Source organism: Monodon monoceros, unplaced genomic scaffold (genome assembly GCF_005190385.1).
Source record: "Monodon monoceros isolate NGI ecotype Baffin Bay Population unplaced genomic scaffold, NGI_Narwhal_1 Super_Scaffold_10, whole genome shotgun sequence".
Taxonomy (NCBI): Eukaryota; Metazoa; Chordata; class Mammalia; order Artiodactyla; family Monodontidae; genus Monodon; species Monodon monoceros.
In genome coordinates, this window is record NW_021703766.1 from 15,306,283 (window position 1) to 15,331,199 (window position 24,917).

At 37.4% G+C, this 24,917-nt stretch overlaps 1 long non-coding RNA gene across 1 annotated transcript in view; it reads left to right on the top strand.

Annotated features, from left to right (window-relative positions):
* Positions 1–24,917, top strand: part of LOC114886790 — a 67,748-nt gene that overhangs the window by 11,066 nt on the left and 31,765 nt on the right. The window contains exon 2 of the long non-coding RNA XR_003791429.1: positions 3,495–3,562. This is a non-coding gene — a long non-coding RNA (uncharacterized LOC114886790). The remainder of the gene's footprint in view (positions 1–3,494; positions 3,563–24,917) is intronic.

A 24,917-nucleotide genomic window follows, 5' to 3' on the forward strand; every position in this document is an offset into this window, starting at 1 on the left:
TTTCGAATTATGGTTTTCTCCAATATATGCCCAGGAGTGGGATTGCTAGTATTTGAGTCCTCTCCTTTTTTTTTTTTTTTTTTCCGGTACACGGGCCTCTCACTGCTGTGGCTTTTCCCGTTGCGGAGCACAGGCTCCGGACGCGCAGGCTCATTGGCCATGGCTCATGGGCCCAGCCGCTCCGCGGCATGTGGGATCTTCCTGGACCAGGGCACGAACCCGTGTCCTCTGCATCGGCAGGCGGACTCTCAACCACTGCGCCACCAGGGAAGGCCCCAGAGTCCTCTCCTTCTTTTTTTCTTGATGAGTCTGGCTAAAGGTTTATGAATTTTGTTTATCTTTTCAAAGAACCAGCTTTTGGTTCCATAGATCTTTCCTATTGTTTTCTTCATCTCTATTTCATTTATTTGTGCTCTGATCTTTATGATTTCTTTCTTTCTACTAACTTTGGGTTTTGTTTGTTCTTCTTTCTCTAGTTGCTTTAGGTGTAAGGAGAATAGGTTGTTTACTTCCAATTTTTCTTGTTTCTTGAGGTAAGGTTGTATTGCTATGAACTTCCCTCTTAGAACTGCTTTTGCTACGTCCTGTAGGTTTTGGATCATCGTGTTTTCCTTGTCCTTTATCTCTAGGTGCTTTTTGATATCCTCTTTGATTTTGTCAGTGATCCATTGATTATTTAGTAACACATTGTTTAGCCTCCATGTGTTTGTGTTTTTAACAGTTTTTTGCCTGTAGTTGATTTCTAATCTCATAGCGTTGTGGTCAGAAAAGATGCTTGATATGATTTCAATTTACTCAAATTTACCAAGGATTGATTTTTTTTTTTTTTTTTTTTTTTTGCTGTACGCGGGCCTCTCACTGTTGTGGCCTCTCCCGTTGTGGAGCACAGGCTCCGGACGCGCAGGCTCAGCGGCCATGGCTCACAGGCCCAGCCGCTCCGCGGCATGTGGGATCTTCCCAGACCGGGGCACGAACCCGTGTCCCCTGCATTGGCAGGCGGACTCTCAACCACTGCGCCACCAGGGAAGCCCCCAAGGATTGATTTTTGACTCAAGATGTCATCTATCCTGTAGAATGTTCTATGTGCACTTGAGAGGAAAGTGTGTTTTGCTGCTTTTGGTTGGAATGTCCACTAAATATCAATGAAGTCTGTCTGGTCTGATTTGTCATTTAAGGCTTGTGTTTCCTCATTAATTTTCTGTCTGAATGATCTGTCCTTTGGTGTAAATGGGGTGTTAAAGTCCCCCACTAATATTGTGTTACTGTCGATTTCCCCTTTAACGGCTGTTAGCATTTGCCTTATGTATTGAGTTGTTCCTATGTTGGGTTCATATATATTTACAATTGTTATATCTTCTTCTTGGATTGATCCCTTGATCATTATGTAGTGTCCTTCCTTGTCTCTTGTAACAGTCTTTATTTTAAAGTCTATTTTGTCTGATATGAATATTGCTGCTCCAGCCTTCTTTTGATTTCCATTTGCATGGAATATCTTTTTCCATCCCCTCACTTTCAGTCTCTGTGGGTCACAAGGTCTGATGTGGGTCTCTAATAGATAGCATATACATGGGTCTTGTTTTTGTATCCATTCAGCTGGTCTGTCTCTTGGAGCATTTAATCCATTTACATTTAAGGTAATTATCAATATGTATGTTCCTATTGCCATTTTCTTAATGTTTTGGGTTCGTTTTTATAGGTCTTCTTTCTCCCTTTCTCTTTTGTTCTCTTTTCTTGTGTTTCCCATCTAGAGAAGTTCCTTTAGCATTTGTTGTAAAGCTGGTCTGGTGGTGCTAAATTCTTTTAACTTGTGCTTGTCTGTAAAGCTTTTGATTTCTCCATTGAATCTGAATGAGAGCCTCGCTGTGTAGAGTATTCTTGGTTGTAGGTTCTTCCCTTTTGATCACTTTAAATATATCATTCCACTCCCTGCTGGCTTGCAGACTTTTTGCTGAAAAGTCAGCTGAGACCCTTACAGGAGTTTTCTTGTTTTTCCCTTGCTGCTTTTAATATTATTTCTTTGTCTAATTTTTGTCATTTGATTTCTATGTGTCTTTGCTTGCTTTTTCTTGGGTTTATCCTGCCTGGGACTCTCTGCACTTCCGGGACTTTGGGGAATGTTTTCTTCCCATGTTAGGGAAGTTGCCAGCTATTGTTTCTTCAAATATATTCTCAGTCCCTTTCTCTGTCTTTTCTCCTTCTGGGACCAATAATGCAAATATTGATGTGTTTAATATTGTTCCAGAAGTCTCTTAGGCTGACCTCATTTCTTTTCATTCTTTTTTCTTTATTCTGTTCTGTGGCAGTGATTTCCACCACTGTATCTTCTAGCTCACTTATTCATTCTTTTGCCTCAGTTACTCTGCTATTGATTCCTTCTAGTGTATTATTTATTTCAGTTTTTCTATTGTTCATCTCAGTTTGTTTGTTCTTTAGTTCTTTTATGTCTTTGATAATCATTTCTTGTATCTTCTCAATCTGTTCCTCCATTGTTTTTCCAAGATCTTGGATCACCTTTACTATCATTACTCTGTATTCTTTTTCAGGTAGATTGCCTATTTCAACTTCACTTAGTTGTTCTTCTGTGGTTTTATCTTGTTCCTTCATCTTGGGTATATTCCTCTGCCATCTCATTTTGTCTAACGTTGTGTGATTGCGGTTTCTGTTCCTTAGGCTGCAGGGTTGTAGTTCCTCTTGCTTTTGCTGTCGGCTCCCTGGTGGATGACATTGTCTAAGAGACTTGTGCAGGTTTTCTGGTGGGAGGGACTGTTACCTACCCACTGGTGGGTGGAGCTGGGACTTGTCCTCTGGTGGACAGGGCTGTGTCAGGGGGTGTATTTGTCTGGCAGCTGTTTACTCAGGAAGACTTTACACAGCTTTTCTGCTAATGGTTGGTGCTGTGCTCCTGCCCTGTTGATTGTTTGCCTTGAAGTATCTTAGCACTGGCACCTACAGGCTGTTGGATGGGGCCAGGTCTTAGTGAGAAAATTGTGGCCTCCAAGAGGGCTCATGCCAGTGGATACTCCCCAGAACTGCCACTGCCCATGTCCTTGTCTATGCAGTGAGCCCCAGCTGCCCCCCACCCCCCGCCTCTGCAGGAGACCTCCATTACTAGCAGTTTTTTCTGGCCTAGTATCTTATGATGTCACTACTTTTTTTCCCTGGGTCCTGGTGCACTTGAGACGCTTTGTGTGCCCTGCAACCATTGAGTTGCTGTTTCCCTTAGTCCTGTGAAATTCCTACGATTAAACCCCACTGGCCTTCCAAGTCAGATTCTCTGGGGGCTCCTCCTTCAGTTGCCAGACCCTCAGGCTGCCAAGCCTTATGTTGGGCTCAGAACTTTCACTCCTTTGGGAGAACTTCTGTGGTATAATTTTCCAGTTTGTGGGTTGCCCACCCAGCATGCTTGGGATTTGCTTCTATCGCGATTATGCCCCTCCTACCATCTTGCTGTGGCCTCCTCTCTGACCCTGAATGTATTGTATCTTTTTTGGTAGGTTCCAGCATTTCTTCATCGGTGGTTGTTCAGCATTTAGTTGTGACCCTAGTATTTCCATCAGAAGAGGTAAGCTCATGTCCTTCTACTCCACCATCCTGTCTCGATCCTCAGTCATACTTTCTTGTGTTGTTATTTTATTGGCTGCTTTAGAGATTACAGTATATCAACATGTACAGGCATACCTCATTTTATCACACTTAGTTTTATTGTACTTTACAAATACTGTGTTTTTTACAAATTGAAGTTTTTTGGCAAACCTGCATTGTCAGATGATGGTTAGCATTTTTTAGCAATAAAGTATTTTTAAATTAAGGTACGTATGTACATTTTTTTATACACAGTGCTCTTGCACGCTTGATAGACTATGCTATAGTGTACAGTAAGTCCCCTACATACAAACCTTCAAGTTGCAAACTTTCAAAGATGTGAGTGTGCGTTCCGTTGTTGTCAGGCGTGAGTGAAATTGCAGCTTGCCCTCCATCTCCTGTTGCTGCTGATTTTTCAGCTCTACCCTCTCCCACCTACTCTCCCTCCTCCAGTCAGTAACTTGTTGCCTGTTCACTCGATGCCAGCCCTTGTATGCTAGCTATTGTACTGTACTACTGTACTGTACTTTTCAAGGTACTGGACTGTAAAATTATAAATATTTTCTTTATTTTTTGTGTTTATTTTTTATGTATTATTTTTGTGAAAAGTATTATAAACCTATTGCAGTAGAGTACCATAGAGTCGATTGTGTTAGTCAGCTAACTTTATTGGACTTACAAACAAATAGGACTTACGAGTGCACTCTCAGAATGGAACTTGTTCGTGTGTAGGGGACTTACTGTAAACCTAACTTTTGTATGTCCTGGGAAACAAAAAAAATCATGTGACTTGCTTTATTGCCGTAGTCTCCTTATTTCTGGTGGTCTGGAACTGAACCTGTAATATCTCCAAAATATGCCTGTACTTAAGTTGTAACAGCCTACCTCAAATTAATATACTACTTCACTCACAAGGTAAAAACCTTACAGTGGTGTAATACTATTTACTTCCCTCCCATCCTTTGTACTATTTTCTCTTGTATTTTACATCTATACATTATAAACTCCACAATATATTATTTTTGCTTTAAGCAGTTGATTATTTTTGCTTTAAGCAGTTGATCGACTTTAAAAGATTTTGGTACAATAACAGAAAATTCTGTACATTTTTAAATGTACAGATCAGTGTTAAGTACATTTGCATTGTTGTACAGATATTCTCTAGAGCTCTTTTCATCTTGCAATAATGGAACTCTATGCCTATTAAATAACAACTTTCCCATCCCTTTCCCTCAAGTCCCTGGCCACCACCATTCTGCTTTCTGTCTCTATGAATTTGATTGCTTTAAACACCTCATGTAAGTGGAATCATAATGGTATTTGTCATTTTGTGACTGGCTTATATCATTTAGTATAATGTTCTCAAGGTTAATCCATGTTGTAGTGTGTGTGAGGATTTCCGTTCTAGGACTGCTGTTTCTGTTTGTTTGTTGTTGTCATAGTAGTTATCCTAGTGGATATGATGTGGTATCTCATTGTGGTTTTGATTTGTATGTCCCTAATGATAAGTGATGTTGAGCCTCTTTTCATGTGCTTATCGGCCATCGGCCATTTGTGTATCTTCTTTGAAAAAATGTATATTCAAGTACTTTGCCCATTTTTATTCAGGATGTTTGGTTTTTGTTGTTGTTAAGTTGTCAAAGTTCTTTGTATATTCTGAATATTAACTCTTTATTAGATATATGATTTGCAAATATTTTCTTGGATTCCATATATATTGCCTTTTCAGTCACTTGATTGTGGCCTTTCATGTGCATGTTTTAAATTTTGATATAATCCAATTTATCTGTTTTTACTTTTGTTACCTGTACTTTTGTATCATACCAAAGAAATTGTTGTCAAATACAATATCATGAAGGTTTCCACTGTGTTTTCTTCTAAAAGAATTATAGTTTTAGCTCTTATGTTTAAGTCTTTGAGCCATTTTGAGCTAATTTTTATATGTAGTGTAAGGTAAGTGTCCAACTTCAGTCTTTTGCTTGTGAATATACATTTTTTCCCAGCACCATTTGTTAAAAGGTCAATTGACTTTTAGAGAATTTAAGAAAAGTAAGAAAGAGCATTTTATATTTACCATATATTTACTATTCTACTACTTTCTATTCTTCCTGTAGGACTGAATTTTAATATAGTATTCCCTGTAGCATTTTTTGTACAGCAGGTCTGTTGACAATGTATTATCTCATTATTCATTTATCAGCAAATATCTATTTCACCTTCATTTTTGAAGGATATTTTCACTGACAATAGAATTTTAGGCTGATATTTTTTTTCTTCATCATTTTAAAGATGTGGTTCTATTGTCTTGTGTAATCTGTAATGAGAAGTCAATCACCATTTTTATCGTTGTTACCCTGGATAGACTCCCCCATCCCACCCCCCTCTGGCTACTAAAAATTTTTTTTTCTTTATCTTTGGTTTTAAGCAGTTTGACTGTGATATGCCTAGTTGTGGTTTTATGTTTATGTATTCTGCCTGGGGTTTGCTGTGCATCTTGGATCTATAGGCTTATGTTTTAATCAATTTTGGAAAGTTTGTCCAATATTTTATCAGATATTTTTTCTGCACTTTTCTGTTTCTCCTTTCCCTCTGGGACTCCAATTATAAGCATGCTAGATTGTTTAATTTTGAACATACACATTATTGATGATCTGCTATTTTTTTCATACTTTTTTTCTCTCTGTGCTTCAGTTTAGATTATTTCTATTGAGTTGTCGTCAAGGTCATTGAGCCTTTCTTCTACACTATCCAATCTGCCATTCCATTCAGTGATTTTCTTTAATCATTTCAGATATTTTTCAGTTCTAGTATTTCCATTTGATTTTTATTTTTGGTTTTCCTATATCTACTGGAATTCTTCATGCTTTTACTTATTATATCCTGTTTTTCCAGTACATTCTTTAACATATATCATAACTACGTTAAAATATTTGTCTGTTAATCCCAATATCTGGGTTGTTAGTGAGTCCATTTCTGTTGACTTTTTTCTTTTGATTATGGGTTGTATTTTCCCAAGTTCTCTCTTAGCTTGTGATTTTTTTGATAGTATGTTACCATTGTGGATAATATGTTTAACAACTTGATTATGTTACCTTCCTCTGAAGAGTGTTTTGAATATTGTTCTAGGAGGTGGTTAAATTACTGGTAGAATTTATTGATGCTTGGTTTTAGACTTGGTTCAAATTTATCTATTTCAGTTTTTCTCCTAGCCTTAGGCATGGACCTTACTTTTAAGTTCTGCCCCTTCTGGGGTTTCTAGAAAGTCTGAGGTATTTACCAAGACCCTCTACCTTTAGGGATTCACTTTCCAAACTTTGACTCATCATCACTTGTAAACTGATGAAATTTCTGCTTAGTTATTTTAGTCTTTTAGCTGTTGCTTTCTTCTAGGTTTCTTGGCTATCACTTTGTACATGCACAGTTCAGGAGTCAGCCAAGCATTTGAGGAGAGGTATTATACAGATTTTGGAGCTACCCTTCCCCCTCACTCAATCCCCGGTGGCTTCCCTTTTTTGGAGACTTCCTCTTTCAACTTCCAGGTGCTCCAGCAGCCTCAAACTCTAACTTCTGATTCCTCAGCCCCCAAAACTGCTGCTTTCTGATTAAGCTCTATTCCACATGTACCATGCAGAGAAGGAAATAATCTTACCAGAAAAATCAGAAAAATGTAGATAGTATTTTATTAGCTTCCTTTCTTTCAAGGGTCATATCCCCTTCAGTTTCTACTTGCTATTGATTGCTCCACAGTGCCTTCAAATAGTTGTTTACTTTTAGTCAGAATTTATAATTGTCATTGTCAGGAGAGTTATCTAGTTTAAGATACTTAACTACTTATAAGTGCCAGAAATCATTAAAGCAGTATTTTTAAATGGAAAAACAAAAGTATGGTTTCTAAGAAATTGTTGGTTATTGTATTATATGCAGCTATATTTAGAGAAGTAAAAAGATACCTGCTAGAATGGGGAAAGAATTAGGTAATATTATTTCAAAAATAATTTCTGGTGTTTTAATAAGACTGTGTAAAATTATTGACTGCAGTGGCCATGAAGATGTACTACTTCAACCTCCTGCTGTAGGGAACATAATTGATTGATGGCTGCAGGTACTGCTGTCTTTTAGAACCCATTCCCAAGTTCATGCCAAGGCCATGATTCCTAAGTGATCCTTCCAAGCCATGAGTCCATATGGTGGAGGTTGTAATCCAGGTTCTTTTCTATGAGATATAGGACTCCTTTAATGGAATATTTTTGCAAAGGACTCCCAATTGACTGGGCCAAAACCTTCTTAGAACTGTGTTGCAGTCTGAGATTCTTCCTACCCAGTCTTCCATCCTTCCATTTTTCCATCACAGGTATCCTAAGGCTCTTTTGCCTTCCCTTGCTCCCACTTTGTTGTCTTTCAAAGGTAAGTCTCTTGCATGTTTAATACCATCTTTGCATCTGCTTTTTGGGAGACCCAAATTAATACACAGACCCAAACTATTGATGGAAAATTGACCAAAATTGACTTTTAAAAAAAGAATATTTTTAGAGAAAAATTCCAAATAGCATATGTAGATACTCCCTTCTCTAGGAGGTAGAACTTAATTTCCCTCTGCTTGGATGTAGGCTGGGCTTAGTAACTTGATTCCAGTGAATAGAGAAGAATCTGTTAGTCCTTTTTTTCTTCTTCTTTTTTATCACCCCGCCCCCATCAAACACACACACAGACACACACATGAGCCTTTTTAGACATTTTTGCTTAACACCCTCCCCCACACTCCTGACGAAATTTTTAATACCACAAATATACTTTATATCTGTTTATGTGTTATATGTATATCCATGTTTTATGCATGAAAAAGTAAATTTTCCCCCCAAGAACTTTTATTCATTTGGGTGTATTATAATAACCTTCACAGAGAATGCATGGGACAGAGTGTGGATAGGGAAAATTTCTAACTTACTCTGGAGGAAGCTGGCAGACACCATCTTAAACAAGTGATCAAAGTTAACATCACCAGTGGTGATAAGTCATATTAATGCCATATACCCCCAGTATGATGAAATGTAAAGATATTTAGCCTCTGTGATAGTCTACCCAAAAAGTTGTAACCCCAGTCTTATTGTGAGACATTAGACAAACCGAAAATGAGGGGCATTCTATAAAATAACTGACCAGCACTCTTCAGAAATGTCAAGGTAATGAAAAACAAGGAAAGACTGAGAAATTGTCACAGATCATTGAGACTAAGGAGACATGACCACTAATTGCAGTGTGGTGTCCTAGATCGTATAAGGGAGCTCACTCTGCTGTCTTTGTAACTTTTTTGTAAGTCTAAAATTATTCCAAAATTAAAAGTTAAAGAGCGTTAAAAAATTAAAAATCATTGTGTCATTTGTAGTCATTACATGAAAGTAATGGTGCAAATATTAAAAGAGAAATAAATATGTAGAGATTACTAGAATATAAACATTGAGCTAGTAGTCTGAGAATGTGAGTTTTCTATATATAATATTAGTAAATGAAAAAATATGGTAGATATAGTATTTATTAAATTTCGTGAGCCTATGATGCAGTATCTCATGACATCTATGCACAATTAACTCAGATGGTCCTGGATATAAGCAGAGTCACATGTATTCAAAACTAGCTGGAGAACCATAAAAGATATTGACAAACCATAAATGGAAAATGTATCAAGTTGGGGAATATGTCTAGGTGCTGCAGAGATCAGTGTTTTGTCCTATCTTATATAGCTGCTGCATTAATGATGTAGAATAGGGAGTAAAATGAATGTTAATGGAATCCACAGATGATATTAAATTGGGAGGTGATGCAAACAACAGTAAGGGCAGCAAAGCAATATAAAGGTACCCAGAGAGCTTAGAAATATGGAGTGAAAACAACAAAATGAGATTCTGCCTCTTCAGAATACAAACTACAAGTGCTTTAGGAGAAAAACAATAAAAATAGGTATTCAAAGGGAGCGAAATCTGAAAGTCGTCAAATGGTCAAAAAGACCTAAGGGTGAAAATGAATAACAAAGTAGATATGAATTTATGACATAGTGATTTTGAAGATTATGACTACATATACTGCATGCCACAGAGAAAGAATAAAATAGTCCGTTCTTCGTACTTCTAGTAAAATGACATCAGGTAGACAGAACTCATTTTGTGTCAAGTTGGTACTTAACTGCTGTTGACAAAGTAGAAGTAGTAATAAAAATGATTAAGCCTTAGAACACTGCAGACAAGTATATTGATCTTCAGCAAATTGTACTGAGCTATTTTACTAGTCTTTCCATTGATAACTGCTGATCTACTTCATGTCCCATGTAGGTGACTCTTGCTTAGATATATAACTTATACTAAGCCTCAGAGCAGCTTCCCTAACTCTTTTTAATCTTCTCCCTTCTCTCCCAAATTAAATTTACAAATTGCTTCTTTCTAATATGTTCTTATTTTAATTTATATTAAATTATGTATAGGCTTCCTTGATTGCTTGTCAAAACTGACTTCTGCCTCTGTCACATCTACATCTCAGTGCTGCAAGCCTTATTTGCAAATACATGCTTGTCCCCCCACCAGTAGCCATAGTACAAAGAGCATAAGCAAGAGTAACATCTGAGGAGAGTATTGGAATTGATATCTGAGTAAATAACAACCTAAATAAATACAGACCAGAATTCCATTAGCAAGGCAATGTTCTAATGGTCACAGCATAAATCAGGTAGCCCCAAGATGTTATCACCCGTTGGCGAGGAGTCTTTCAGAATAATAAATAAAGAAATCTCTTTTTCAGGATGACTACATATGCTTATTAAGTGTTATAAAATAGATGCTTTTTTAAAATTTTGGTGTCTTTTTAAAACATTTTTATTCGAGTATAGTTGATTTACAGTGTAGTATTAGTTTAGGTGTACAGCAAAATGAATCAGTTACACATACATATATATATATATATATATATATACTGTTTTTAAGATTCTTTTCCCGTATAGGCCATTACAGAGTATTGAGTACAGTTCCCTGTGTTATACAGTAGGTCCTTGTTGATTATCTGTTTTATATATAGTCGTGTGTATATGTTAATCCCAAACTCCTAATTTATCCCTCCCCACCCCCCACCTTTTCCCTTTGATAACCATAAGTTTCTTTTTGAAGTTTCTGAGTCTGTTTCTGTTCTGTAAATAAATTCATTTGTATCATTTTTTAAGATTCCACATATGAGTGATATCATATGATATTTGTCTTTCTCTGTCTGACTTTCTTCACTTAGTATGATAATCTCTAGTCCATCCCTCTTGCTGCAAATGTCATTATTTCATTCTTTTTTAAGGCTGAGTAATATTCCCTTGTACACATTTACCACATCTTCTTTATCCATTCCTCTGTAGATGGACATTTAGGTTGCTTTCATGTCTTGTCTACTGTAAGCAGCACTGCAATGAACTTTGGGGTGCATGTATGCTTTCAAATCATGTTTTTTTCCAGATATATGCCCAGGAGTGGGTTTGCTGGGTCATGTGGTAGCTCTGTTTTTAGGTTCTTAAGGAACCTCTATACTGTTCTGTATAATGGCTGTACCAATTTACATTCCCACCAACAGTGTAGGAGGGTTCCCTTTTCTCCACACCCTCTCCAGCCTTTAGTTTTTGTAGACTTCTTGATGATGGCCATTCTGACCAATGTGAGGTGATACCTCATTGTAGTTTTGATTTGCGCTTCTCTAATAATTAGTGACGTTGAGTATCTTTTCATGAGTCTCTTGGGCATCTGTATGTCTTCTTTGAGGAGATATCTATTTAGATCTTCTGCCCATTTTTTGATTGGGTCCTTTGGGGTTTTTTTGAAATAGAGCTGCAGGAGCTGTTTGTATATTTTGGAGATTAATCCCTTGTCGGTCACTTCATTTGCAAATATTTTTCTCCCATTCTGTGGGTTGTCTTTCCATTTTCTTTATGGTATGCTTTGCTTTGCAGAAGCTTTTAAGTGTAATTAGATCCCATTTGTTTATTTTTGTTTTTATTTTCATTACCCTAGTAGGTGGATCCAGAATGATATTGCTCTGATTTATATCAAAGAGTGTTTTGCCTATGTTTTCCTCTAAGAATTTTATAGTATCCAGTCTTACATTTAGGTATTTAATCCATTTTGAATTTATTTTTGTGTATGGTTAGAGAATGTTCTAATTTCATTCATTTACATGTAGCTGTCCAGTTTTCCCAGCACCACTTACTGAAGAGACTGTCTCTTCTCCATTGTATATTCTTGCCTCCTTTGTTGTATGTTAATTGACCATAGGTGTGTGGTTTTATTTCTGGGCTTTCTATCCCTTTCCATTGATCTATATTTCTGTTATTGTGCTAGCACCATACTGTTTTAATGGCTAGCTTTGTAGTATAGTCTGAAGTCAGGGAGTCTGATTCCTCCATCTCCGCTTTTCTTTCTCAGGATTGCTTTGGCTATTCGGGGTCTTTTGTGTTCCATACAAATTGTAAAATTTTTTGTTCTAATTCTGTGAAAAATGCCACTGGTAATTTGATAGGGATTGCGTTCAATCTGTAGATTGCCTTGTGTAGTCATTTTCTCAATATTGATTCTTCCAATCCAAGAACATGGTATATCTCCATCTGTTTGTGTTATCTTTTATTTCTTTCATCAGTATCTTATATTTTCCTGAGTACAGGTCTTTTTCCCTTTTAGGTAGGTTTATTCCTCGGGATTTTATTCTTTTTGATGTGATGGTAAATGGGATTTTTTCTTAATTTCTTTTTCTGATCTTTTATTAGTGAATAGGAATGCAAGAGATTTCTGTGTGTTAATTTTGTATCCTGCAACTTTACCAAATTCATTGATGAGCTCTAGTAGTTTTTTGGTAACATCTTTAGGATTTTCTACGTATAGAATCATGTCAGGTGCAAACAGTGACAGTTTTACTTCTTCTTTTCCAATTTGGGTTCCCTTTATTTCTTTTTCTTTTCTGATTGCCATGGCTAGGACTTCCAAAACTATGTTGAATAATAGTGGTGAGTGGGGACATCCTTGTTCCTGATCTTAGAGGAAATGCTTTTAGTTTTTCACTATTGAGAATGATTTTTACTGTGTATTTGTCATACATGGCCTTTATTGAGGTAGGTTCCTTCTATGCCCACCCTCTGGAGAGTTTTTCTCATAAATGGGTGTTGAATTTTGTCAAAAGCTTTTTCTGCATCTATTGAGATGATCGTATGGATTTTTTCTTCAATTTGTTGATGTGGTGTATCACACTGATTGATTGGCAGATACTGAAAACTCCTTGCATCCCTGGGATAAATCCCACTTGATCATGGTGTATGGTCCTTTTAATGTGTTGTTCGATTTGGTTTGCTAGTCTTTTGTTGAGGATTTTTTGGTCTGTTCATCAGTGATATTGTCCTGTAATTTTCTTTTCTTTGGTATCAGGGTGATGGTGACCTCATAGAATGAGCTTTGGAGTGTTTCTTCCTGTACTATTTTTTGGAATAGTTTCAGAAGTGTAGGTGTTAACTCTTCTCTGAATGTTTGATAGATTTCACCTGTGAAGCCATCTGGTTCTGGGCTTTTGTTTGTTGGAAGATTTTTAATCACAGTTTCAATTTCAGTACTTGTGATTGGTCTGTTCACTTTTTTAATTTCTACCTGGTTCAGTCTTGGAAGGTTATACCTTTCTAAGAATTTGTCCATTTCTTCTAGGTTGTCCATTTTATTGGCATATAGCTGCTTGTAGCAATCTCTTTTGATCTTTTGTATTTTTGTTGTGTCCATTATAACTTCTTTTTCATTTCTAATTTTATTGATTTGAGTCCTCCCTTTTTTCCTTGATGAGTCTGGCTAAAGTTTTATCAATTTTGTTTATCTTTTCAAAGAACCAGCTTTTAGTTTTTTTTGTTTCTGTTTTTGTTTTTTGCGGTACACGGGCCTCTCACTGTTGTGGCCTCTCCCGTTGCGGGGCACAGGCTCCGGATGCGCAGGCTCAGCGGCCATGGCTTATGGGCCTAGCTGATCCGCGGCATGTGGGATCTTCCTGGACCGGGTCATGAACCCACGTACCCTGCATCGGCAGGCGGACTCTCAACCACTGCGCCACCAGGGAAGCCCCCAGCTTTTAGTTTGATTGGTATTTACTTTTGTCTTCTTTGTCTCTATTTCATTTATTTCTGCTCTGATCTTTATGATTTCTTTCTTTCTACTAACTTTGTGTTTTGTTTGTTCTTTCTATAGTTGCTTTAGTTGTAAGGTTAGGTTTTTTATTTGAGATTTTTCTTGTTTCCTGAGGTAAGATTGTATTGCTATAAACTTCCCTCTTAGAACTGTTTTTGCTGTGTCCCGTAGGTTTTGGATTGTCATGTTTTACTTGTCAGTTGTCTCTAGGTATTTTTTGATGTCTTCTTTGATTTCTTGAGTGATCCATTGGTTATTTAGTAACATATTGTTTAGCTACCATGTGTTTGTGTTTTTTACAGTTTTTTTCCCTCTGTAATTGATTTCTAATCTCATACCGTTGTGGTTGGAAAAGATGCTTGATATGTTTTCAATTTTCTAAAATTTACCGAGGCTTGATTTTTGACCTAAGTTGTGATCTATCCTGAAGAAAGTTCATTTGCACTCGAGTAAAAATATACTCTGCTGCTTTTGGATGGAGTGTCTTATAAATATGAATGAAGTCTATCTGGTCTAATGTGTCATTTAAGGCTTGTGTTTCCTTATTAATTTTCTGTTTGAATGATCTGTCCATTGATGAAAGTGGGGTGTTAAATTCCTCCACTATTATTGTATTCCGTCAATTTCTCCTTTTATGGCTGTTGGCATTTGCCTTATATTTTGTGGTGTTTCTATGTTGGGTGCATATATATATATATATATATACAATTGTTATATCTTCTTGGATTTATTCCTTGTGTAGTGTCCTTCCTTGTCTCTTGTAACAGTCTTTGTTTTAAAGTCTGTTTTGTCTGATATGAGTATTGCTACTCTCACTTTCTTTTGATTTCCATTTGCATGGAATATATTTTTTCATGCCCTAACTTTCAGTCTGTATGTGTCCCTAGATCTTAAGTGGGTTTTTTGTGGACAGAATGTATATGAGTCTTGTTTTTGTATCCATTCAGCCATTCTGTGCCTTTTGGTTGGAGCATTTAATGCATTTACATTTAAGGTAATTCTCGATACATATGTACCTATTGCCATTTACGTAATTGTTTTGGGCTTGTTTTTATAGGTCTTTTTTCTTCCCTTCCTCTTTTGTTCTCGTCTCTCGTGGTTTGATGACCATCTTTAGGTTTGTGTTTGGGTTGCTTTTTCTTTTTTGTGTGTGTATCTATTGTAGTTTTTTGGTTTGCATTTCCTATGAGGTTTTGATAAAGCAGTCTACGTACAAGGTTGTTTTAAGTTGCTGGTCTCTTATTTTCAAATGCAATTTCCATTTCCTGCCTTTGTTCTCTCCTCATCTCATGGTTGCTGGTTTTGTTATCATATTTGTGTATGGCTGATTTCCTGCTTTTGCTATATCTTTGCCTTTATGCGTGAGCTTTCCCACTTGTGATTTTCTTGTTCCTAGTTGTGGCCTCCTTATGTTTTTTTCCCCTGCATAGAGAAGTTCTTTAGTATTTGTTGTAAAGCTGGTTTGGTGGTGCTGAGTTCTCTTAGCTTTTGCTTATCCTTAAAGCTTTTGATTTCTCCATAGAATATGAATGAGAGCCTTGCTGGGTAGAGTATTCTTGGTTGTAGGTTTTTCCCTTTCATCACTTTAAATATATCATGCCACTTCTTTCTGGCATGCAGAGTTTCTGCTGAAAAATTAGCTAATGACTTTATGGGGATTCTCTTGTATGTTATTTGCTGCTTTTCCCTTGTTGCTTTTAATTTTTTTTTTGTATTTAATTTTTGTTAGTTTGAGTAATATGTGTCTTGGCATGTTCCTCCTTGGGTTTATCCTGTATGGGACTCTCTGCACTTCCTGGATTTGAGTGAATATTTATTTCCCCGTGTTAGGGAATTTTTTCACTGTAATCTCTTCAAATATTTTCTCAGGCCCTTTCTCTTTTTCTTCTTCTTCTAGGACCTGTATAATTCGATTGTTTGTGCTTTTAATGTTCTCCCAGAGATTTTTGAGAGTGTCCTCATTTCTTTCCATTCTTTTTTCTTTACTCAGTTCCACAGCAGTGATTTCCACCATTCTGTCTTCCAGCTCACTTATCCGTTCCTCTGCCTCAGTTATTCTGCTATTGATTCCTTCTAGTGTATTTTTCATTTCAGTTATTGTAGTGTTCATCTCTGTTTCTTTGTTCTTTAGTTTCTCTGTGTCTTTTTTAAACATTTCTTGTATCTTCTCAATTCGTGCCTCTATTCTCTTTCTGAGACCTTGAATCATGTTTACTGTCATTACTCTGAATTCTTTTTCAGGTAGATTGCCTATATCCTCTCTTTATTTTTGAATTTATTTATTTATTTATTTTTAGCTGTGTTGGGTCTTTGTTGCTGTGCACGGGCTTCCTCTACTTGCAGCAAGCAGGGGCTACTCTTTGTTGTGGTACACGGGCTCCTCATTGCAGTGGCTTCTCTTGTTGCGGAGCATGGGCTTTAGTTGCGCGGGCTTCAGCAGTTGTGGCTCGCGGACTGTAGAGTGCAGCTCAGTAGTTGTGGCACACCGGCTTAGTTGCTCCGTGGCATGTGGGATCTTCCCAGGCCAGAGCTTGAACCCATGTCCCCTGCATTGGCAGGCAGATTCTTAAGCACTGTGCCACCAGGGAAGCCCCCATATATCATCCTTAATTTAGTAATTCTTGAAGGTTTTATCTTTTTCCTTTGTCTGCAACATATTTCTTTGTCATCTCATTTTGTTTAACTTACTGTGTTTTTGGTCTCCTTTCTACAGGCTGCAGGATTGTAGTTCCTCTTTCTTCTGGTGTCTTCCCCCTAGTGGGTGAGGTTGGTCCAGAGGCTTGTACCATTATACCTTTCATAGGGGGTTTGACTGATGTTTTGGTGACCAGAGCCTACCCTGGATATTGAGCAGGGCACCCCCTTTGCTCTGTGGTTGTCACTGCCCTGTCAGGGGCAGGGTCTGTTCTCTAGTTGTTGGAGTAGAGGCCCCATATCTGTTTCTTAGCTTTCTTTCTGATCTGCAGTGCACGGTAGGTGGGATTGGAGCCCTCCCACTGGGAGAGAAACCACTGGGTATTCTCCTTTGGAGCTCTTCACTTGTGAATGTGCTCTGTTGTGTCCCCTTTCACCCATTGTGTGGGCTCACAAAGTACACTGTTGTTGACACTGCTCTCCGTCCCACCTTATCTGTGGGTATGCTGGCAGTTGGCCCTGGTGACTCTCAGGCATTGTTTTCACCAAGCCACCAGTGCATATCCACTGAGGTCAGGTCCCAGGACTGCACTTGGACCCACAGTGGGAGCTATGGAGGCAGCTCAGACTCTGGCTTTGCCAAACCTCCATGTGTTCGTGCCCACAAAGCTCACAGCTGCTAAAGCCAGACCTGTCCCAGTAGCAGGAGCACTTGTTGTCCTTTTGGCTATTTCACAGGTGGTGAATTTAGGAGACCGTCTGGGGAGGTGTAGCTCTGTGGTTTGTGCAGCTGTGAGGAGAGATTTCAGCTCCTCTTCCTTAGTCACAGGGCTCCTGGGGCTCAGCTCTGATTTCAGCCCCACCTCTGCCTGTATTCCTTACACTGGAGTCTGCTCCAGAGGTTGCCAGAGCACAGGAGGAGCCCATCAGGCAGGAAAGAGCCAAGGAGGCAATTAGGGTGAGTGGGCCACCCGGGCTGGAGGGTGCTAGGGTAGCGATTGGAATGCACGAGCCCATCAGGCGGCAGTCGGGGTGAGTGGACTGCCCAGGCAGGATGGTGCTGGGGTAGCGAGCGGTGGGGGAAGGGGGCGGTGCAGAGGAGGCGATGCCAGTGGCATGTGAGCCGGCTACTGTGGGAGCCCTCCCTGATTGCCCATGGAGGCAGGGGCCAGCATGTGAGGAGAGAAGCTGCAGTGGCGGCCCCCCCACCCTTTGCACGTCACTCAGTAATGGCACTTTTCTTCTGTGGCCATCCGGACTTCCTCCACGAGCATTTCCAGTTGCAGAACTCCTCACTCCCATCCCCTTAGGCTGTCTCCTCACAGCCAACAATGGTCCCCTCCCTGGGTCTGCTCTCCAAGCCCCATGTTCCAGCACCCCACCCCTGTGTGCACTGGCAGACACCCTTCTCAGGCTGGGGTGTGCAGGGCTGTGGCACTGACCATCTGTGTAAGTCTCAGCCTGTCCTATCTGCCACAGGCCGGTTGCTGGTCTCTCCTCCGAGCCTCTGAAGCTCCCCTTCTGTCCCCGCTGATCTCCCTTCCAGGGAGGGAGCTTCCTGAGATGCGGGAACCTCTGCTCACTTCCAGCTCCCCACCAGGGGTGCAAGTCCTGTTCCGTTTCCTCTCCTCTTCCTCTTCTCCTCTTCTTTCTTTCATCCTACCCAGTTACGTGTGGATCTTTCTTGTCCTTTTAGGTGTCCTCTGCTAGCGTTCAGCAGGTGCTCTGTTAGAATTGTTCCATATGTAGATGTATTCTTGATGCGTTTGTGGGGAGATATGAACTCCACGTCCTCCTCCTCCTCCACCATCTTGGAAAGTCTTGATGCTTTTTAAAAGTTTTCTCAACATGAAAAAGTCTGTATGAGCCTTCTTTTTTTTTTTTTTTTTTATGTTACGTGGGCCTCTCACTGTTGTGGCCTCTCCCGTTGCGGAGCACAGGCTCCGGACGCGCAGGCTCAGCGGCCATGGCCCACGGGCCCAGCCACTCCGTAGCATGTGGGATCTTCCTGGACCGGGGCACAAACCCGTGTCCCCTGCATCGGCAGGCGGACTCTCAACCACTGCGCCACCAGGGAAGCCCGAGCCTTCATTTTTTATGGTTTTAGAATAAGAATACTTTTTTAACCTTTTCACTTAAAAATATTCATAATCATGAGAGCACACATAATGTTTAAGCTCAGTAAGTTGCAGGTGGCAGCAAATATATGAGAATCAATGAGTGTAAAGGAATATTTGAGATCTTGTCTCAAACTCCTCCTTTTATACCTAACATCGTGGACAGCACAGAGTTGAACCATAAAATAAATTGATTTTTTGGTTTTTGAGAAACTGAGGAGAATCCTACACTGGATGGAAGACTGGACCAAATCATTTCTAAGGTCCCTTCTCATGCTTTGAGGATATTTTGTGTTAATCGTTTTGCTACTTGAATACCTGTAAGTATAAACACAATTTGCTTGTTTTGAAATCTTTACAAAACAAAATAGAATATCACCCATTCACTTCTTTCAGTAAACCTCCCCACTGTTAGAGAACAGCTCTTCAAAATAAAATATAGCAAATATCACATATACAGCAAGAATATATAAAGCACAATAAGAACTCCCTTAATTTGGGCTCTAGTTGCCTTGGTGGTATGCTTGGTATTACATTATTCATTATTAGAAAGCCTAATCTTAACTCTAATTAAATTCAGAATTCCAAATATCAGAAGGATGGAGAGGTTAAAAGGTTAGACATAAGCACCTTTATCATTAATTCTTTGAAAAACTTCATGATAAGAAATTAAAAAAGGGGCATGATGCTTCTATACCCGAACAGTTCACACTGTTCATTATTGTCTTAGATATTTTTATAGCAAACTCCAAGAAGATACCTTCTTTATATTCCTGAGGTAACTGTCATAATTTTATTCTCACCCGTCTGTCAGAGGCATAGTTGTCATTTCTACAGTCACTTCAACAATAGATAGTAAACTGATCATATCCACCAATTTAAAGCATAGAAGAATCTGGTTTACTAATTTTGCTCATCTAGAATGTAATTAGTTTCTTTAGAAAGCTTCATATTCCTCAATATCCTTGTCATCCTAGATGCCATTAGTTACTATTTTAAAATTTTTATTTAGTCTGTATCGCTTCCTTAGAAACTAAGACTGTTCCCTTGACCGTGAGTTCTTTGCTGCCTAGCATGTCTTTTTATCTTGAAATCTTTCACCATGTTATAGTCAAAATATTAGGAGCCATTTTGACTATTTATAGTTGAGAAGGGCTCCTGATCTTAGGTAGGGTCAGTTATCTTTCATTTTAATCATTTCCCTATTATTCTTCATTAAAATGACAGCCGTGAATTCTGGCCTTTACCAGCTTCCTGTATTTCCATCAAATAACTTTTATGATGGATTGTTAAACAAAAACTGAGCAGCAAGATGTTTGTTACAATTGAATGCAAACTTGGTTAAACAGTAGTGAAATTAAATTGTTGAACTGTTTCCTTTGCTTTTTACAGGAGGAAGAGTTTATTAGTCCATTTCATTTTGCAAATTTCCAGATTTCTCTGGATTTTCCTTTAATCTTTGTATCATGGTAGGTGATAGATTTCTCTTATTTGTTCCACCACCTGGAAGCACCTTTGAAAAGAAGTATTGAGTAGCCTTCCTGACTCTTCAGATTTCATCCTAAGACCCATTTAGCCTATGACTTTTGATCCTCTCCATAATAAACCGGTCAAAATCCATATCCACCCTCTAAGAAGTCTTAAGATTTCTCTGTCTTTCATTCACTCTGAAGCTTAGCTATCAGTCCATTATCATCATCCTTCTTGCTTTACTTGAGCTGTCAGCACCTGTGATATATTGATCTTTATATAGGCATGGATTGGGATAATCTCATGTAACTGGCATCTTTAAATAAACTCTATATTGTTAAAATGTATTTTATATTTGTAAACTTCAAGATAGGTTTTGGTTAAATGTAGAATATGTTTATTTCCAACATCCTTACTACTGCCAAGTATAACACAAGCTCTGGATTCTTTATAATGTGCACAAAGATGAGAAATACTCTCTTTTTGCTACTACAGTAATTCTGAAGTTGTAAAACTTCAGTCCTGACAACAGTTAAAATACATAAACACTTGTATGTACATCTCTGATTTAGAAATAAAGACCTAAGGGGAAAAGGAGTTGGTATGATATAGGTCAAGAAATTTGCTGCTAGACCTGGATTTTTTGGATTCTGATGTTGGTTTTTCATGTAGATTTTGGTAGAATATGTTCCAACATTCCATTCTGAATATAATCAATATAGTCATAATGTATAAACAGGCTTTATGATATAAGTATAACATGTGACTTGCCATACTTTGTCATACCTATAGCTGAACCAGCATGGTACTCAGTTTCCAGAAGTAATGCCAAAGTATATTTGTGGGAGTCACTAGTTGTTCACCACTCTTCAAATCTCAGAAAGTTAGAGATTTCTAGGAGCCCTTATAACTTACTATGGATCTGACGTTCATGACGTGTAAATTTTTTTTCTAATTTATCAGGTCCTACTACTGCTTTTGGGTAATGAATTAAGTTTAGGAACCATAGTTATTACATAAATTTACATTACCTTACTATATGGGTTTGTCCTAGATTCTGAAAAGTATTTTTAGGGAACATTTGGAAGATGATGGGGGATATTTTCTTGCTACTTCTATGAAAATTAAGATTAGAATTACTGATTGCCTCATTTTGTCTAGTTATTTCAGAAATTCATCATTTTAAAGATATGATTACTATTTCACTTTAACAAATAGGTAATTTGTTTTGAGTCTGGCTCTTCCATTTTTGTCTTCATCTTTTATGTTACTCAGTTGTTCTGTCTCTTCAGAGAATCTCCCTAAGAATTTTTTCCTAACTACAGATTATTGCTGCTTATTTTTCATACTTTTATTTAGAACCAAATATTAAAATAATTATGGAATTGTCCTAATTATGACATTAAATTTCCATTCTATTATTATTGTCATTCACATATTCTAATCGTTAAATGAGATCTCTGCACTCTTTTTTGTATTATTGTAATCTACTTCCTATACTATGTAGAAAAAAAGCAAGCAAGTATTCCAAACTTTGAGTTCCAAAATGTAACACCATTTAGATCATTTGGAAAACTTCATCTACTATTTATCTTCTAATCTTTTCATCATAATTTGAATTCACTGAGTTATTGTTACTTTATAGGGATGTTGACATTTATTAAAGGTATTCATAATAGAATCTATAATATCTTTCAAATTGGTGTTCCCATTTAGATTTCTGAAGCATCCCTGACTTCTACAAATATCTCTAAATGCCAGTTTAAAATGTTTTCTTTTCTCTTCCCAACTCATTTCCTCCCATACTACTCTATCTTTTCCACAAAATTTTGATAAGAAATTTCAAAAGAGTCACATCTTTTCCTTGTGCATAAAATCTAGGAGTAGGATATGTGTTCCATTAACTTAAAAAAAAAGAGTCAATGCTTAGTTTAGACACTGACAAAAAGGGAAAGTAATGTAGGGTTTAACTCCATTTCTCATAGTTTTTCTATTATTATTCCTTTCACCGTAGAGGACTATTCCTTATTCTTGGCTTATTAATCAAACTCTAACATACAGTATGATGAGCTTTTAGTTCACTTTCTTTTGCACTCAGTTCATTACAACTGCATGTAATCAGGCAATATGTGACCGAAATGAAATACTGGGACTTCAGTGTCACCTTTACAGACTCTGTCATGTAGAAATCAGCCCATGATACTTTTATTTTCTTGGAATCTATTCATTATCACAAGAGGTTTTTAAAATAATAAGTCAGTATTGCAAAATACCTCATGATGTCCAAATGTTCTTGCTCTCTCCATTCTAAATTGTCATTAAGTAAATTCCAAGTTTTATGAAAAGCCTATATGGTTTATTTGATAAGGATTATTTAGGAAAAATTCGGGTTGCTAGTAATCAGTTAGTCATCTTTCTCTTCGCTCTTTACATATGAATTAGCAATGAGTTTATAGTTTTCATGGAACTTATGCCAGGCTATGTAACACAAGGTTTCAAATTCTGTTACCTTGAGAATGTGGAAGTAGAATCTTTTTGTCTGTCAGTTTTTTGTTTGTCCTTTCATAATGGGTTTAACACTGGACTCCAAGATTAATTATGGGTGTTCCATAGTTTCATTCTTGAGACTACTTCATACAAAACTGTAGCTTTAAATATAATTACATAAATTGTTCTTTACAATCTCCTTATTCTTTACAATCTTTACAATCTCCTTATTAACCCTTTAGGTTTCAACTTTTGGGTGCAGTTGCTGGTGTCTTGTATAATGTTCTTAATTTTCTTATTTTTAACCTTTTTACAGAAAGTTAAGCAAAAGAGCTATTTAACATTCCTGCCAGATCTCACTTTTTGTGCTTTGTAGTGTCCTATCCCACTCTCTTCTGAATCTATTTTTAATCCCTTTTGATTTCCTTTAACTGCCATATTGAGCATTATTTTGTTTTGGTTTTTTGTCTCCTATTTTAAGTCTGCTTTCCTTGATGATTAGCATATTATGTCCTTTCATTCTCCCCTTTTCTATTTCCTATACAGTTTCTTAAATTCATTTCTCATTTATTCATTTCATTTATAATATTCTTCATTTTAACTGTATGCTTTTCAAAAAGTATACAGTTGTAACTGCAACCCTCCTTTACATCATAAATTTGATTAATTTGTGACTACAACCCCCAAGTTTTTTCCTGCCTTTAAATATGCTTTCATTTATCTTTAGAGGTTAAAAACTCAAGATTAAAGACAAGCCATGGGCAACTGATAAAAGGGAATTTATGCCAATTTGGGAGTGGTGAAAATTGGGCTAGCATTATGGTTCCTCCTAGAGCTACTTGGTGGACTTCGTTAACCCAAACAGTTATTCAGTGCATCACTTATACTGGCACTTATATCTGCCTGTGCCTTTTATCATAACTCTCCCTCTTAAAACTGAGTTGCTTTGACTTGGAGGCTCATTGTATATTCCTCCATAAGCATATCTCAACTCCTAAAGATTGCTTAAAAGGAGGAAGGACTAGAGGTACCCTAGTCATGACAAGTGGTTCAGATCTGAAAGATACACACAATTCGAAATGCTTCACTTCCTTTCTGAAACACATTTATGATCTCATTAGAAGTGGTTTCACTGCAGCAAAAATGCTTAGGTTTGCATCTCTCCATTGTTTAAGGCTAACTCTGTAGACTTGGTATCACATTATCAGTGTTCTGTCCTTGAACCATAGCAGATTGTGCTCCAGAGTCACCTAGCAATATGTTCAGCTTCTTAGCTGTTCATGTCTCCTCTTATCCTACATTTTATTTCGGGTGGGCTATATCATTTAACAAGTCTTGTTTATTATTACTTTATAGGTTCACTTTCAATTTGCAATTATAAAATAAACATTTTCATTTACAAAAAATGTATTTACCCAGATATTTAAAACCATACTGATAATTGGGGTTTATTTTTCCAAAGAGTAAGAATTTTTGAATAAAATTTTGAGAGAATGAAAACTGAAATTCTACAATTCTATATTTATATAATACCACTCTCATGGACAAACAGAAAAGTGGAGAGAGAGAGAAAACAATAGCAGCTTTTAAAAGAATAAATGAGAAGAGTAAAGTCTGAAGAAAAGACAGAAATCAAGAACAGTTATTTCTGTCACAGTTAATCTAAAGCCTTGTAAATAAAACTGAGGACAGTTGATAGATTAGAAGAATAAAGAACAGAAATAATATTTTACAGTAGGATTAGTTCACTTGGAGGGTACCTAGTGCTTGTGGAAAGTGTAAAGGAGGTGGAAGAGAGAAGACATAGAGAAAACACTAAATTATCTTTCAGCATTTTAAATTATTTCTGCAGATCCTATTACAGTAGAGGGTTGAAAAAAGCCTACAGAACAAATCATAAGAATTCCTGTATCCAGCTGTCCACCAACCACTAAAGAAAACTGGGAGAGGCAATAAAAGATGTATTCACCTCCCATTCATCACTATGTCACCATCAGATGCAGATGATGTTTAGCAGCGCTGCGGAGCTAAAATTTGATACAAATTAGCATGTACTTCTGGACTTCTGATATTTTCCCTTCCACCAATTCAGAATAACTCAGGCTTTTCCTCTTATTTTCCTAAGGAGAACATCATCTGATTCTTTTTCTTTTAGACAAATTTTCAAAATGTAGGAGTGAGTTTTTGTTCTTGCACCAGAGTTAATATTGAGTTTGTGGTATAATTTTTGAAAGGCAACATCTGTTCTTCTATTCCATTGCTTCCTCTAGCTTTAGTAATAAAATGTCACAACTTCTTGGACATGTTCTTTAAACTGCCCTACTTTCATTCTTAGTATTTTGAGGGGACCAAGCAGAAAGCAATAAACTAATGGCAGAATTGAGTGTAAGCTTCAGTGTAAAGTATGTAAGGGGTGTGTGTGTGTGTGTGTGTGTGTGTGTGTGTGTGTGTGTGTGTGTGT